The 16,647-nt window shown below is 38.2% G+C and overlaps 1 protein-coding gene across 2 annotated transcripts in view; it reads right to left on the bottom strand.

The window, feature by feature from the left end:
- Positions 1-16,647, bottom strand: part of LOC141934208 (ubiquitin-conjugating enzyme E2 E2) — a 219,983-nt gene that overhangs the window by 182,384 nt on the left and 20,952 nt on the right. The gene's annotated exons all lie outside the window — the stretch shown is intronic.

Below are 16,647 nucleotides of genomic sequence, written 5' to 3'. Positions count from 1 at the left end.
AACCACTACAACATAATACAATTATTTTTGGATTCTCTGTTCTACCGTTAAATGTGGTCTATGCTAAAGTGATGTAGCTGTATGACTTGGAAGGTGAATATTCATTCCACACACCTAACAGCTAAATCAGTAACAAATGTAGGTTTGCACATATGTTCAAATACAGGGAGAGTACGCTACTAATTCCAGTCAAGCTTTTTAGGAAGTATGAAAATTGTGATGGAGGGCACTTTTACCTCATTAGCTACAGCATACCAAACAGTATGTCACTTATCTGTCAATCCAGAAAGATACTGCAAAGTCTTTTTGACAAAAAAATAGTTAGAGAACTTAAGAGTGATCACAGTTCTGCAGAAATTAATACCTTCCCGTCCTCATTGCCTGCATAACAGCACTATCATATGTCTGAAGGCTGAAGTTTCAAAGAAGAACTTCATAACACCAAAAGAACGCCAGTCAGCTCACTGTCCTCCCACAATACCTGGTATTTGACAGCCTGAAGCAAATAGAAAGAGAGAAGACAGCGGGAAAATTGTCTGCTCTAGCTCTCCAAAACAGCAGATCCCTCTTAATATTATGTGTGATGAGTGCAGATGGAGGTACTTCCAAAACCCAGTTCCCTCTTAATATTAAACACATCCCTAAATTGGAACTTCTGCCTATCCAAAGAAAGTCAAGAAGCATGTTTTGACCCTTTGTGTTGCTTCTGAGCTTATTTCACTAGAGAAGCTGTTGGAAGAAATCGGCTCTTGTTTTCCGGACGATCTGTTGAATATGTGATGAGAGGGAACATGTTGCCCCCTGGCCACTGGCACACGAAAGGAATAGTTGCAAGGATTACATGTGGGCTCTGGGCCATATGGTGTGTAGGCTTATTGTAGGAATTTAGCATTTTTTAGACTCCTACTTTCCTGTCAAATTGGTTGAAATTAGCCACTGAGCTTCCTCTCTAAAAACTTTGGAAACACCACTGTGATTGTATAATCTTTCACCATTGAAAACCAGATTAAAAAGTAAACAAAAATAACATAAAAGTTGTATTTCTGTTCTTCAGAAAGGCAAGAAGGAGAAGTTATAAGAGATGCTTTCACAAACAGGGATATTTACTGGAAGCTGGAGCTTTAATAAATGTAAGCTTAGCATTACAGAAATGAGCATATATTATAGCATACAAGCTTACTGCTATGAAGGTTTAAAATAGAGTTCAGAAGCTAAGCCAGTTTAAGCCACGTAGTATTCCATTATCCTTCCAGAGAATAGTACAGAGTGTATACGACTGACATACAAAAACATAATCTTATTTGCTATTTAGCTATTTCTAGAAACTCAGTATTATGCTAGGATGTCTGCAAATAATACAAATGCTGTTTTGTGAATGAAACAATACATCAAGTAAAATAATACAGTATTGAGGTCTATACCTGATGAAATGCTTCCAGCCTCCAGATAGTCATGTTAGAAATGGATTTATTTTAAATGTATTATGACTACCTCTATTCAAGATATTTATGCTTTATAGATACTCAGTCTGGAGAGGATATAAACTGTAAATCGGGATTGTAGACAAAGTTGAATAAGTTTAGACAGGTGGAGGGGGAGGTTGTTTTAAATAGGCCACAGTTCCTTATCCACTGATGCAAACACCACATGCTTGGCACCTCATTTTAGTTGAAAAAGTTTCATCATGTGGCAATCAACAATATTGTCTATTCATCTGTGCCAGTGTTGTGAAGTATTTTAATAGAACTTCAATTGTCTACCAAAATGCCTTCCCATCCTGTCCCCCATCAAAAGGTGAAGTTCAACTCTACAGATTTCTCACTAATAAAATCCAAAACATTATCCTAAAGTCAAGCTTGTTTTGGCTTTAACAGAAGCTTTGCAATATGTCCTAGTACTTTGCATCCCTCATGGTGAAGGGAAGTAATCAAGCCATCAACCCATTCAGACAACAAAAATTTATCTACTACTTGTGCACTAACCTTCTGGCATCTACTGGAACACACACAGGCACAAGTTCAAAGCTATGAACAGGAATAATGTCTGGAGGCATTATAAAAATCATTTAAGACAAACTTGACAATTAAGATCTCTCAGTTAATGTACAATGTGTAACATGTATAGCATGTATACACATGTTGCAGGCAGCTTATAGATGCCAGGGATAAAAATACTCTCCTTTGAAGATAGTTTGGCCAAATGGAAGAAAAAAAACCCCATGAACCAACCAAACAAAAAAACCCAATCCAAAAATAAACCACCCAACAACCAAAACCAAACACATGAAGACAGAGAGATACATTAACAAGAGGGTTACAGGGACAGCACAGAGCAATTGACATCCAGGATATTACTCCCTATTGCTGATGTTCAGGAGAAAAAAGGTCCTGAAGTGGGAAGCAAAGGGGACAGGGGGCTAATTATCAAACACACAGCTAGTTTGATGATGCTAGGGAAGACCATATGATGACCAGTCTTCTAAGCACCAATGCAGCAGACCTGACTTAGCATCTGTGTAGTATCCTGGAGTGTTTGGGGGGAACTAGTTTTCATGGCTCCTAAGGGTATCGACATTGGAGGAAGGGCTGGGAGAGATCCAGAAGATTCAGGAGTTAGGCTGAAGCTTGGGGCTCCAAGTGCAGAGCTGTATGCTCTGGAGTGGTTCTAGCACTATCCCCTCTGCTACAGACGGACAGCACAGTGGAATAACTTGTGTAGGGAAGAGTTCAGATTTATTTAGAGAACTTTTGGACTGAATAGAGTTGATACAGGAAGAGGGGTCATGGTGGAGCATGGAGAGGTGGGGTGCAAATCACTCCATATGAAACCTTTTGGAACTTGGAAGAAGCCAAGCTTTCCACTCCATGTCTTCAGGCAGAGCTTCTCTCTTCTTTTATGGAAAAATACCTAGAATGATGTAGAGCTTCTACTATACTCCCTGATCGAATCAGTTCCCAAAAGTAGTAATAATATATTGTCTCTCAAAGGATAAAAAGTTTGTCTGACTTGTAATTACATAATACTATCGACTGATCTATTTTAGGTTAGGGGAGTAGCTTGTAGGGCAGAGATAATATTTACCATGCTCCAACCATATTCAGGGCTCAGTGAACCCTGAAAGAGAAGTAGAAAAAAAAATCTCCAAGGAAGAACAAACAAGAAATCGTCTCTCGCTCTCCCTGCACACACCCAAATAAAGAAACATCCAACAGTATTTTGACTGCTGGACATCACCATACAAAAAAGGTATGTCTAGGAATCAAGCACAGTCAAACAGAACTCCTATTCAGACTGAAGAAGAATAGAGAGTGGAAGGGACTCCAAGCTGATAAATCATGAACTACAACTGAGGCAAAAAAAAAGAGAGAAAAAAAATGGTAGTCAGGCAGAATTAGCCAAAGATAGTTATCCTTATGTCAAGCAAAGACACACAGAAGAATAAATGCTATTATAACATCTTAATTTATTGACCATGTCATTTTCTACAAAGCATTCATCATAATTATATCAGAGTCAAATAAGGTCTTTTTCAGCATACGAAATGATTAAATACAGTTTGACTTCAGAACGGTAAATACAAGTGTAAATTTCTTTTAAAGCTAAACTACAAGAAAATTAAACTCAGCAAAATTCAGAATTAAACAAGTGAGTTTCACACTCTCCGTGTAGTAAATAAATAAATAAAATCAGTAAAGCCAACACTGGAGCTATGTAACTAGCATTGGTTACTTCAGGCACACAAAGCTTAATAATTGCCTTCTGAGCGTGTTTGTGGTCCACACACAGTGAGAGGACAAATATGCTGTGGGATGGTCAATAACTCAAATTCAATTTTTACACATGGTAAAAAGTGACAAGATTGATAGCAATATGCCACCCATTCTCATCAGTCACACTTAGTCCTCAGACCTCTATTATCCACAAATCCTGCTATACAATCAAAGAGAAAGAACTACTGAATTATTTATTAAAACTGACATCATCAATTATGCTCCCATGTAAAAAGTCACTGAGCAGCCATTTAAAGAATTAGAATGCACATTTTGGTAACTTTTGACCAGGTTAACAACCACTCTGCTTTGGGAGAGGATGGAAGCTCTTCTCAGACATTCTACATCTAAGAAGTTAAACTTGCAAAAGCATAATTTTCTGCCATTGCAAAGTGAAGTCTTGTATTTTTCACCAACAAAAGCTGGAAGTGTGATAGTAATACTCTTATTTCTTTCCCTCCCCATATGACCTTTTGACATAATCTGAAAAGTCTACAAAGGCATACCTAAAGTGACAGCCTTGGAATAGTCTTTCTACATTGCAAGGCCAGCAACAGTGATCATCATCAATGCCAATGCCCCAAATAATGAAATGGGCTAAGGGTGATATTTTTTGGCAGCCAGCTGGACTCACACATCAAACTTCTGATCTCTTGGTACAAGCCAGGCACGCAGTTGCCTTGTTCCCTTTCAGCACATTGGGTCCTTTTTAATTCACACACAATTTTCAAGAAATTTCTATCATCTTTTAACATCAGTGTTATTAAGGTCATGTTTTAAGAGACACGAATAGCTATATTATTGCTGCATAGAAATACCAAAATACTAACACAACACTGCATTCAGAAGAGTAGGTTACATTCCCAAAACATCCTGTCTAGACAATTATGCAAAACCACAGCCCACCGAGGTACTTCCCAGCATCACCTGGTGGCCCCCACTCTGAGTAAATACAGCCCAATCACAGCTATGAAAGTTACTCTTTCAACAGCACCTAGGAGTAATGGGGAAACCTGGAAGTAATCTAATACACAAATGATATATAGCCCCTCATATATATGCCCTCAGCATGGAAAGGTGCCCAGATTTGCACTGTTTCTGTTCATGGTGGTGTGTAAGACAAAGACTGTGCCTATAACAGTAAATTAAACATGCCAGGACTGTCTGCTGGCACTAAGGCCAGTTGGCACAGAACAGCCTGTGTCTGTAACTCCTTTACCCTTCAAAGTACGCAGCTGCTGGATGGGAATGTCTTTCAGCCTTCCTTCTCCCTAGCCGCACTCAGGATTTGCTCAGGAGAATACTGGCTGATGCTGTCCAAAGTCTTGCCAGATTGTTCTAATAACTAGATAATATTAACAACTGAGTTTTGTAGTCCAAGAACACACTCTGGTATTGTTCATTTTACCTGTATAAACCTAAGTGACAAGTCCAGAGGGCTCACCTTCCCCTTTGTAACAAGGAGTAACAGAACATAAGTCAGTAAAGGGAGGTAACTGAATTGGCTAGGATAAACCATGAAACACCACAAGGGATGAACATCTTGTTACCAAAACCATTAAATAGCTAGTTTCCCAAGTACTTACAAAGAAAGAACAGAAGCTATCAGAGTAAGAAAGATGCTCTCAGCTTCATGTCCCAAGATACTTTTTATTTGTCTTAATGTCATTGGTATTTTAGGGAATTACCATTACATGGAGTATTTTCCCCAAATTCTGCTGCAGACAATCTACAGTCTAAATGCAACTACAATTCAGTGGTTGATCTACATATAAATTCTTGCCATTTTCAAAGAATCCAGTGAAGTCCAATGCATACACTCATTTTTCCCCATTTTCAACATTTATCCACATTACTTGGTTAATATAGTTTCTTTTAGTTTCTGTGGTATGAAAAGGCCACTGCTAGTCACATGCTCTATTACTGGCATTTTTAATGATGAACAGGTTCACTAACCACAAGGCCTAAATAGAGTTCTTCCTTAAACATATGACTATTTACAATATGGATGTTTACACAAGAACAAATTGGCAGCAAAGGTATTCTTGTTAAATTTATCCTCTGGATCGGTTACTTCAAATTGCATAGCAATTTAAAAGCTATTTTCAAAGCTTCTTCAGGAATCTTTACTTGTTACATAAGGAATCATGTGGCTTTTTAGACAGGGTTAACTCAGGAAACATCTCTTTTAAGCAGTGCTTGGCCTGTCAGCAACAGCACATCCCTCTCCCAGTGTTACCCTTATCTAAAATAATGTTGAGGTTACCCTGTCTGCTCTCCATTAAACTCTAATTAAATAAAAAAAAATCAACTTTAATAATAAAATGACTGGGAGCCTGACAATCAAATGAAAATAACAAGTATTACCTGTTAAGCCTTGAATATTAGGGAACCAAAGCTTCGCAGTAACAAGAATGGACCAAGTTGTCCACATATGTGTCTCCCAACCTTTTAGAAGGTGTATCTCTCCCTATGATATCAGTAGTGTTCCATACATCCCTCAGATCATTTCTTCTTCCCCATCTTTGATGAAAGACGCTTCTATTTTCCATCTCAGGAATGCTGCTCCTGCCTGTTAAGAATCATCTTCAGAAACTTAGTACAGTGGCACATAACATGACTCTGTACAGACTCAGTCCAGACTTTTCATTTGCTTATTCAATGCTAGTTCTTCATCTAACCTACAAGATCCTCAAAGTCTCATCAGCAAGGCCTTTTTTGCTGATTGAATACTATTGTAAGGCACTTAAAGTTTAAACATATCATTTACTCCTTTTTTGCTGAGCTATTTAGTTACTGCTTTTAGAAGCAAATAAAAGGACTAGAATGTTTACTGTTCTGATATAAAAGAACATTTTGAGTAATACAGTGGGGTTTTTTTTAAACCATGTCCTACCATTCTGGCATGCCAGGGAGAAAGTCCTAGGGCAGGCAGGGATCGTCTGTCATGCAGACCAGGAGCCATGCCACTGCTGATAACAGGGGACTGGCAATTCTGCAGGATCACTCTGAGGTTATTCATTGATCCATCTCTTCCTGTATCTGGGGTTAGGTGTGTCTGAGTATATGAAAGGCATTACATGTTTAAGAGGGATTTAAGATGCATGGATTTAGAAAGCTTTAACGAACTGGCTGTCTCTTAGTTTTTGATTCAAAAGGAAATGCAATAAATGCAAATGAGTCCAGTAACTTTCAAGTGTGGGGAAAAAAAAATTGTTCAGGATGAAGAACAGAGTTCTTCATGTCTGTATATATACACTTCACTGAAACAAGCAAGTGAAAGAACTTAACTGCATTAAACTTTGCTGTTAAAAAACAACAGTCAGCCAATTTAATTTATTAGAAGTCTAAATACAAAATAGTACAATCCAGGTGATTTTCAAAGTATTAATTAGTGAATTTAAATGTCAGGCCAAAAATTAACAGTCAATTCAAAATGGCAAAAGTTTTGCACATCCATTCCATGGCTTCTCTAAATTCAATCAGTTATCTGCATACACAAGCTATACTCAGCTCTAACAAGAAACACTGCACATGATTTCTTAAGGTACGATAAAAGCAAAATTTGCAGTGAACATGTTTTATATATGGAATAAAGCTAAACTCACAGAATGTGATCCAGCCACCCCACAGAGTCTATTTTTAAATGGAATCTCACCGTCATTGTTTCAGTTAAAAATATATATATATATATGAACTCACCCTTAGGTTTTTTAATGACCTGTCAACTCAAAAATGCTTTTCAACAAGAAAAAACCAAAACAAATAGGTTGGCAGGGACCTCTGGAGGTCATCTGGTCCAACCTCTCTGCTCAAGCAGGGCCACTTACAGCCAGTTGCCCAGGACCCTGTCCAGATGGCTTTTGGGTATCTCCAAGGATGGAGACTCCACAACCTCTCTGGGCAACCTGTGTCAGTGCTTGGTCACCCTCATGGTGAAAAAGTGTTTTCTGACGTTCAGTAGTGGAGCTCCCTATGTTTCAGTTTGTGCCCATTGCTTCTTGTCCTATTGCTGGGCACCACTGAAAAGAGCCTGACTCCATCTTCTTTAAACCCTCTAGATATTTATACACTTTGATGAGATCGCCCTCAAGCCTTCTCTACAGAATTGCATTTTAATGGAAACTGTACAGCAGATGCGATCAAAAATTGTTTTATGACATGTGTTGGCCTTGCATCCAAAAAGTATCTTTTGTGTTAAAATAAGGCTCCTGTCAAATAAAATCATTGAAGCCGATAAAATTTGTAATGGTGCAGAAGTTAACTATGGTTAGTTGACATTTCTCCAACACACTACCTAGTTCCTGGACCTTCTGTTTTTTCTTCAGGAAGAACTAAAGAAGCAAAATGGAGACCTAGCTGAAGGCTTGCCTATGCATAAACTTGCACTGTTCAAGAAAAACACATGATTTAAAACTATTTTCAGCTAAACCAGTCAAAAAGCTGCAGGAACATTTAGAAACAAGGTTTATATTGATTCAGTTTAAAATCAATAGACTTAATATAACCCTAAATAAGACAGAAACTAAAGAATTCAAAAATCTATCTGGACACTTTTAATTAAAAATCAGTTTAAAACTAATTCAACCAATTCATCAGCTTTTGTAACCTGCATATTTAAAGCTGATGATTCTAACATCAAGGGGATGAAAGAAAAAGTAGCAGAAGCTGGAAGAAAACAGCATGAGGCTTACAAGACAATTGTTTTGCTAAAGAGCGAGTGAAATGGTGAGCAAAATTAATCTGTAAACTCAATGGAAATTTTAGGACTAAATGGCATTTGCTCTTGAAAAACAGACACTAATATATTGTCTCTGCACAGATAAGCAGCAAATTTACCTTTTTCTGTTCACTGTACAAGCATTCTATACTTGATACTGAATTCTCAAGAGAATAACCACTTTCTAGGACCAGGAAGAATTCACAGTGGAATGCTACCTTCAAACTTGCCACAGAAAGACACAGAATGATAACTGAAATAATTAGGGACAATGAAAATTCTGAAAGTGAAATACAGTAAGTTTTATATTTATTCAACTGACCAATCAACAGCACAGTTTTATGAATGAAGTATGTTCAGATTCTTGTGTAAACTCAGTGACAGTTTTGGGTTTTGTTTTGGTTTTTTCTTCCTGCTTGTGTTTTGGGTTTTGGTTTTTTGTTTTAAAGCTAGCTTCAAACAAATGCAGCAAAATAGATCGAAAAGTAGTAACAACTATTATGCAATTGAATCTTCTCTCCATTACTTATCACGCTACACTGCTATTTCTAATTCTATTTCTTCATTTCAATCAATACACAGTCAGAAAGGATGCTCATTTTGTAGCCTTTTTAATTGCTACAATATAAATCCTGAAGCTATTTATCTATATCTTTGATAAACATCTGATAAACATTTTGTTGTTTAAAAGTAACCATCTTCCTGCCTGATATTTTTCACCTTTTTCATATTTGCATAAAGTAAGCTCTAATCAGTTTGGTAGTTTGTAAAACATGTAGCATTCACAAATTCACAGAATCATCTAGGTTGGAAAAGACCTGGAAGATCATCTAGTCCAACCATCAACCTAATATTGACAGTTCCCAACTACACCATATCCCTCAGCGCTATGTCGACTCTACTCTTAAACACCTCCAGGGATGGGGACTCCACCACCTCCCTGGGCAGCCCATTGCAACACCTAACAACCCGTTCCATAAAGAAATGCTTCCTAATATCTAGTCTAAACCTTCCCTGGCACAACTTGAGGCCATTCCCTCTTGTCCTATCGCTTGTTACTTGGTTAAAGAGACTCATCCCCAGCTCTCTGCAACCTCCTTTCAGGTAGCTGTAGAGGGCGATGAGGTCTCCCCTCAGCCTCCTCTTCTCCAGACTAAACAACCCCAGTTCCCTCAGCCGCTCCTCGTACGACATGTGCTCCAGACCCTTCAGCAGCTTCGTTGCCCTTCTCTGGACACGCTCGAGTAATTCAATGTCCTTTTTGTAGTGAGGGGCCCAAAACTGAACACAGTAATCGAGGTGCAGCCTCACCAGCGCCGAGTACAGGGGTAAGATCACTTCCCTGTCACTGCTGGCCACGCTATTTCTGATGCAAGCCAGGATGCCATTGGCCTTCTTGGCCACCTGGGCACACTGCTGGCTCATGTTCAGCCGGCTGTCAATCAACGCCCCCAGGTCCCTCTCTGACTGGCAGCTCTCCAGCCACTCCTCCCCAAGCCTGTAGCGCTGCTGGGGGTTGTTGTGGCCGAAGTGCAGCACCCAGCATTTGGCCTTATTGAGGCTCATACAGTTGGCCTTAGCCCATCGCTCCAGCCTGTCCAGATCCCTCTGCAGAGCCTCCCTACCCTGGAGCAGATCAACACTCCCACCCAACTTGGTGTTGTCTGCAAACTTACTGAGGGTGCACTCTATCCCCTCATCTAGGTCATCAATAAAGATGTTAAGCAGAAGTGGCCCCAAAACCGAGCCCTGGGGGACACCACTCGTGACTGGCCGCCAACTGGATTTAACTCCATTCACCACAACTCTTCAGGCCCAGCCATCCAGCCAGTTTTTTACCCAGCAAAGTGTGTGCCCATCCAAGCCACGAGCAGCCAGTTTTGCTGGGAGAATGCTGTGGGAAACAGTCTTCTCTGTTGCCGGCTTCTCTTACAGCACCTGGGGACCACCTGCTCCTGAGCCATTAAGACTTACTTCTTAAAGAGTGCCCAGCCTTCCTGGACCCCTATACCCTTCAAGACCATCTCCCAGGGGATCCTGTCAAGCAAGTGCCCAAACAAGACAAAGTCAGCCCTTTGGAAGTCCAGGATGTCAGTTCTGCTGCCCCCTCTCCTGGTCTCCCTAAGAATAGAGAACTCTATTATTTCATGATTGCTGTGCCCTAGTCGGCCTCCAACCGCCACATCATCCACCGGTCCTTCTCTGTTCACAAGGAGGAGATCCAGCAGGGCACCTTCTCTGGTTGGTTCACTCACCAGCTGTGTCAGAAGTTATCTGCCATTCAGTTTGCAGGAATCTCTGGGACTGGTCCCGCTCTGCTGTGTGGTATTTCCAGCAGATGTCTGGGAAGTTAAAGTCTCCCACAAGAACAAGGGCAAGTGATCGTGAGCGATTCTCTACAATTCTACAACACATCCATTTATTCAAGAAAAAAATCCTTTCATTTATTTCTCCTTAGTAACTCAGTGTAAATGACTACTAAAATTAGACATTATCAGTGCCCCTTATGATAAGAAAAATGAAAGAATGTAATGAAGTATTCATATGAATAACCCAGCTAGACTGCTTCTGTGGTTGGACAGTCTCATATCACTGTGGTACTTACTAATCATCTCCGCGTGTTTTCTCTTTGAAACATTGTTCTATTGCTGAGCTATAACAAACAAACCATGTATGGCTGATTATGCTACTGCACTAACAATTACAAGTTGGCCCTTTTCCATTTTGTTTGTTAAAATCTTCATTAGTCATGTGGAAAGCTACTAAGCCATACAGAATCTAAAAATGTTACAAAAACGTATGGAAGTGTTTAGGAGTGAAAACAATCCATTTAAGAATTTATGTTTCTTAGCCGCAGGACTATAACGCATATTAAATAACAGAATTAAATTAACAAGTGGTCTCTTACCAGTAAGCAATGAAATGTCCTCCTACAAAGTAGTAATATACAAACACCTTAGCCAGAAATTTATGGATGATCATGGCAAAAATCATTTCCTTTACATAAACCACTAAGGTAAGTTTATTTTACCTTTACTTCTTGAAGTCTTAAAAAATAACTATTCCATCATTGCTTTGTGCAAATTTTTGGCATATTTACAATGTAGTCTGGTCTAGTAGGAGTTACATCAGTTATCAATTTAGTCCAAAAATTGCATTAAATTAACATTCTAAATAATAACACCCCCCCCAAACAAACAGAATCCACTTCACTGCAATATTAGCAATGAACATATCACTAAACACTAAAACCCAGAAGTTTTCACGCGAGTAAGGAAAAAGTCAGTTTGGCAGTACAGAAAGGAACAGCAGTACAAGAATCAAGATACAGCTACCGCTGCACCAAAATAAATTAAAAACTCTCAAGGCTAAGATACCCCTGTAGCTAATAATGTCTAAACAGCACAGAAAAAAAAAAAAAAAAGCCTCCCAGGGGGCAGCAGATGGAACAAAGTGCATGCATTCTATTCAATTAAAATATTTCAAAAAGAAGGAAAGTTACACAGTAAAATCTTAATTTTGAGGACCCTAAGGTAAAAGGGGTTACGTAAATTGGACAAAGCCAGTCCCAGGCTTTGGGACAGCCTCACGGCTCTCTGGGATACAGGACTACACTGTTGCATACAGCTGACCAGCTTGCTTAAAAAGTTGTGCAGCTACCAAGAATACAAAAACTGCAACCTCATAATTTATAGTAATATTTGCATGTTTCTGCATTATTTCTCTGGCTTGTTACAATTCCTCAGATCCAGAGGGAAAAAATTAAAGTTATCTTTAGAATCAATGTGAGATACACGGAGCATAGAGTAACCCTAAAAACTTGCAAGGCATAGTACAAATTGCAAACCTCTCAGATACGTCAATAAGGTCAGGTCATAGTGCATAAGGAGTCATATATAAGGTAACAGCACAACTGCTAAAAGCAACCACAGACATAAAAGAATTAGGATGTGTTGACAAGAGAAACTCAAGCTTAAAGTATTTCCCCACAGCCCACACGGGGGAAAACCCACTCCTTGTAAGTTCTGTAAATACTCAGCATGTTTTTACTACAGCGTCCATTAGTGATATTTATACACAGCGATGACCTCATTCTCTAGCACCATGAATGAACATGAGAGAAAAAAAATAAAATATTTTGGTTGTGTATTTTTCAGCATTTGGGCTCATTTAAATACTACTTGAATAACAATTATCTTTCTCAGCTGAGCAGAGCATCAGGTTGGCAGACTGTGCTTCACTTCTTCTCAAAGTGACAATTAACCTTGATATCAGTCTGCAAAGTGCTCTGTACTGGCAGCAGAATAAAATTATCATTATCATATAAATCATAAAGATTCTACTGAAACTGAGATAGCTGCCATCCCTCAGCTGTTTGTATTCAGTAAGGAGGAAAGCAGGTTGTTGCAGAACATCTTAAAAATGCGTCGTCCCACAGCCACCATGTTGTGGGCTTTTGAGGCTGTATTTGTGGCTACCTGAAAATGTCTGCCACAAATATATGCCAAAACACTCACAGTTAATATACATTATTAATTAAATATCTCTCAGGGAGGTTTGCAGTGCAGGAGATCATTATACTTGAATCATGAATTTAAATCTGATTTACACTACAGTAATTCCAGACTCAGTTGAGGTTTTAAACTTGATTATGTGATGCCTATCAGCTAGGCAGTTTCCCATCCCAATGATACTTGTGATCACCTGATCTTACTCTTCAAAGACTACAGTTTACCAATTAAAACACAAAACCAAAACCAAACAAAAACCCAAAACTATAGTTTGGTTAATGCTGTATCAAAACTCGAGACAGTCCTCTTGCACTGACGCCTAATCACTGTATTGATAGACTGTTGAGGAACATGCTCAGACAACCAGGGTCATAGCAGTTGTGCCCAGAACAGCCCATTGAAATGCCGTATTAAGTAGACGCTTCTTCCCTTCTAGGCAGTGCAGACATGCAGGGAAGGAAGAAAATTGAGTCATCTTCTCTAAAAATTTCCCACCTTCAAACATGTAATGACAAGCGACTGTGAAAATGTTTACAGCCATTTTTGATATGACATTTCATTTTTGTAATGTGCACACTGTGTGTCAAAGTGTTTTACTATTCTTGCTGCTACCGACAGGACATTGCTGTGAATAAGACATGGCAGTGAAGCAAGCCCTTTTAGAAATATTTTTATAGACTGACAGGCCTTATCTTATCTGTAACAGAACACAAGTAAGCAAACAGCTAATTATGGGGGGACATGTTGGGTGTTGGGTTTTTTCCCCCACTAGAGTTGGCTATTTTCTCTGAGCCAGACTATGGCAGATCTTATACAAGTACCTCAGGAAAGGGAGAGGCAAGACAAAGAACCTGCTCTTTGTACCCTAGGCACAAAGTGACTCCAGAGGATTGCTTTTGGCAGGCAACGTGGCAGATTGTATGCAGGAGATACAAGAAGCCACGGTTGTGTTTCTGACCGAGCCAGCAAAATCAGTCCTCCGGGACGGAAGAGGTGCAGTGCCAAAAAGTGCACTCCCACAAAGTATTTTGAATGAGTAAGCCGGAATGTCTCCTCTGATACCTGCTGCAGAAAAATTAACTTACTCCAATATAACACAGATCAAGGCTAACGCTTATCCAGTGATCAAAAGCCAGACACTCTTCCATAAGAAGTCCACTCAAGAATGCCCTTCTTTTCAAGCTATACAACAAAATCTGAAGTAATGGGAATGGTCCATTTTCATGCTAGAGACTCAGTCAAAATTCCTATGCAACATTCAAGCCTAGTTAACTCCAGCCAACAGTTTAACCCAGAACACGTAACGAATCCCATCCATGGTTACTTTACGTTACTGCAAAAGCTAGCACTGCATTTACCATAGTGGTTCTGAAACCAGTTCTGTGAACTCACCCTGGCTGCAAGACCCAAATTTGAAACCTTTTTTTTAATCCCCAATTCGCAACTCTAAATGCCACAGCTATGAGCTTAGCAATCACTTATTTATATCAACAAATCTGAAATTGCATGCTAGGCAGACACTGAATTTTTCAATCATAAACTTCTCTGAAAATTAAATGCATTACTCATATCCCATCCATCCTCTTTTGAAGGGTTATAACATGCCTAGTTTTATAGGTAATACATATATTTATCCTATTTAGGCTACCTAAGATACCAAATAGTGAGACTGTACAGTATTTTTACATTTTCTATGGTAAAATGACCTTACAGTTGACACCATCTTATTATTCTACGGACACTGTAATAATCTAAAAAATAAATAATAATAAAAAAAATCTATTAGTTCAGAAGCATAGTCCTAAACACTGCATTCTTACGTAGAAGCAGACTAATCATAAATTTGTGTAATAAACCACTTATTTGCCATTTTAGAATTAGAACACCTTAAAAAGTAAAATAAATCTGATTTGTTACTACAGGTTTATATACATTACCCATATAATTATGATTGATGCAGAACATACTGCATTGGTGTCATAGAAATAAAAGAATTTCCTTTGGCAATTTTAAAGTTATAATAAGAAAGATAATAATCTATTAGATTTATGATCTATATTTTCAGATGTGATTACTGTCAATACCTCCCAAAAGTTAAACTGAACATCAGCTAATATTGCAGAAATACAAAGCCCTCCTCCCCCCAAAACTAACCTGTACTAAAAATAAGGCAATCATTTTGAAATAATGAAATTATTTGCTATTTCTCCACTGAACAACAACATTATTTTCTGATAAAGAAATTTCATTATGAAGAGCCACTGCTGATTTTTATACAAAAAGACTGTCTATAGCCAGACAATCCAGAACAAATGCCTTTAACAGCTCTAAATTTCATAAAGGCTATACTAAGCTCCAAATTTCATAAAGGTTATACTAAGTTTAAAAAAAAAAAAAAAACAAAAAACACACACAACAAAAAATCCAACCAAACCAGGAAAATTCTTGAGAAATTTAAGCTTTAAGTTATCAGCTGTGTCAAGTGTTACTCAGAGTAATTGCTGTAACTGTGTACCACTTATTCTTCAAATATAACTCAATCTCCTAAATTAAGCACAAACCCTTATATTTCAGTCTTCGCTACAGAGTCACCATCTTGGCCTCCACAATATTTACAACATTAAAAGGCTAAAAGTGTCAAGAAAGCATATTATCACTCACCTATAGCCTTCTCTAGGCACAGTATGCATCTCAAGTTAATAAAGGCCACATAAATATGGCTTTTGTGCAGAGCAGACAGTAAATTATGTATTTAATTACATATTTCTCCCTAAAAAACAGAAACAGTTGGCGCTCTGCTATTTTTGTTAACATTAATCAGAGGAAACTTCAGATTCTGGCATAAATTTGACTATCGTATAAAAGGTAATATTTAAAATACATAATGCCTTACCACACAAACACGAGCTGCCATATGTGAGGCACTGCTAAGCATGGTTTCTATTAAGCCGATACACAGTAACTGGCTTCTTTCCAAGAAACATGGAAGTGTTTAAAAACCCTGTTTAATCCAATTCCACAGCTTTGAAACAAAAATAAATTAAAGTGCTGCAAGAACTGTTAAAATGAAAAATTAAAGGCATGTAAATAAGTGAAAAAAATAAATTGTCAGAGAAAATGAAAACAAAGATTATTTCAAGTAGATATCTTAATTGTAATTAGCAACATTTGGCATGTGTTATGATATGATTCAAAGCTGCAGCCAATTAGATACCCCAAAAAGCTTGTAACAAAGCTGCAAATGTGTAACTACAGCATAAATAAGTTTTATTGCACACCAAGAAAACAACACCCAGATCAATTTCATAGTTTGTTTCCGAACCACTGTAAAGCATGCTCTGTTACTAGTTCATGACTTTTTAGTCTTAAACTGCAGCTTTTCTGCCAGGAGATTCTGGAAAACAATTTCATTAAATTCATACTATTAATTATAAATCTGTACACATTCCATGTATCTCAAGAATAAAAGATAAATTACAGCATTGCCTTAGATTGTCATGCCTATGTAAAAACAAAACAAAACCAGCAACAACAAAAAGCCAAAACAAACAAAAAACCCCCAACAAATAAACAAAAGAATAAAGTGCATAAGTTAACAGCTGTTAAAAAAGCTGTAGAATTATGGTATCCGCACTGAAAAAGATTT

Source organism: Strix aluco, chromosome 1 (assembly GCF_031877795.1).
Source record: "Strix aluco isolate bStrAlu1 chromosome 1, bStrAlu1.hap1, whole genome shotgun sequence".
NCBI lineage: Eukaryota > Metazoa > Chordata > Aves > Strigiformes > Strigidae > Strix > Strix aluco.
Note: the sequence above shows the minus strand (reverse complement) of the source record. Positions and strands in the feature narration are given on the sequence as shown.